This window comes from Palaemon carinicauda, chromosome 32 (assembly GCF_036898095.1).
Source record: "Palaemon carinicauda isolate YSFRI2023 chromosome 32, ASM3689809v2, whole genome shotgun sequence".
NCBI classification, from domain to species: domain Eukaryota; kingdom Metazoa; phylum Arthropoda; class Malacostraca; order Decapoda; family Palaemonidae; genus Palaemon; species Palaemon carinicauda.
In genome coordinates, this window is record NC_090756.1 from 77,062,765 (window position 1) to 77,064,669 (window position 1,905).

Sequence of the window (1,905 nt, forward strand, 5' to 3'; positions counted from 1 at the left end):
AGCTCTGTTTACCTTTATCTCTATTTACCTGTATCTCTGTCTACCTCTATCTCTGTCTACCTGTATCTCTGTTTACCTGTATCTCTGTCTACCTGTATCTCTGTTTACCTCTATCTCTGTCTACCTGTATCTCTGTTTACCTTTATCTCTATTTACCTGTATCTCTGTCTACCTTTATCTCTGTCTACCCTTATCTCTGTCTACCTGTATCTAATTTTACCCGTATCTCTGTTTACCTTTATCTCTGTCTACCTGTATCTCTGTTTACCTTTATCCCTGTCTACCTGTATCTAATTTTACCTATATCTCTGTTTACCTTTATCTCTGTCTACCTGTATCTAATTTTACCTGTATCTCTGTTTACTTGTATCTCTGTTTACCTTTATCTCCGTCTACCTGTATCTCTGTTTACCTTTATCCCTGTCTACCTGTATCTAATTTTACCTATATCTCTGTTTACCTTTATCTCTGTCTACCTGTATCTAATTTTACCCGTATCTCTGTTTACCTGTATCTCTGTTTACCTTTATCTCCATCTACCTGTATCTCTGTTTACCTTTATCCCTGTCTACCTGTATCTAATTTTACCTATATCTCTGTTTACCTTTATCTCTGTCTACCTGTAACTAATTTTACCCGTATCTCTGTTTACCTGTATCTCTGTTTACCTTTATCTCTGTCTACCCTTATCTCTGTCTACCAGTATCTAATTTTACCTGTATCTCTGTTTACCTTCATGTCAACCTATATCTAATTTTACCTGTATCTCTGTTTACCTGTATCTCTGTCTACCTGTATCTGATTTTACTTGTATCTCGGTTTACCCTTATCTCTGTCTACCTGTATATGTTTACCTGTGTATCTGTCTACCTGTATCTCTGTTTACCTGTATCTCTGTCTACCTGTATCTAATTTTACTTGTATCTCGGTTTACCCTTATCTCTGTCTACCTGTATATGTTTACCTGTATATCTGTCTACCTGTATCTCTGTTTACCTGTATCTCTGTTTACCTGTATATCTTTCTACCAGTATCTCTGTTTACCTCTATATCATTCTACTGTATCTCTGTTTACCTTTATCTCTGTTTACTTGTATCTCTGTTTACCTGTATATCTTTCTACCAGTATCTCTGTTTACCTCTATATCATTCTACTGTATCTCTGTTTACCTTTATCTCTGTTTACTTGTATCTCTGTTTACCTGTATATGTTTACCTGTATATCTGTCTACCTGTATCTCCGTGAACCTGTATGTTGCATAAACAGTTGTTGCTGATCTGAAGATATTCTATAATCTTTGCTCATTACTTCTTCTCTACAGTTTATTTCTTTCCCTTTCTTCATTGGGCTATTTTCCCTTTTGGAGCCATTGATCTTATAGCATCCTGCTTTCCAACAAGGTTGGCCTGGGCACCAGCTACCTATTGATATACTACAGCTAGAGAGTTATTGGGTCCTTGGACTGGCCAGACAGTACTACATTGAATCACTCTCTCTGGTTACGGATAATTTTTCCTTTGCCTATACATAAACCGAATAGTCTGGCCTATTTTTTACAGATTCTCCTCTGTCCTCATACACCTGGCAACACTTAGATTACCAAATAATTCTTCTTCTCTCAAGGGGTTAACTGATGCCCTGTAATTGTTCAGTGGCTACTTTCATCTTAAAGGTATGGGTAGAAGAGACTCTTTAACTATGGTAAGCAGCTCTTCTAGGAGAAGGACACTCTAAAATCAAACCATTGTTCTCTGGTTTTGGGTAGTGCTATAGCCTCTGTACCATGGTCTTCCACTATCTTGGGTTAGAGTTCTCTTGCTTGAGGGTACATTCGGACACGCTATTCTATATTATTTCTCTTCCTCTTGTTTTTTTAAGTATATATATATATATATATATATATA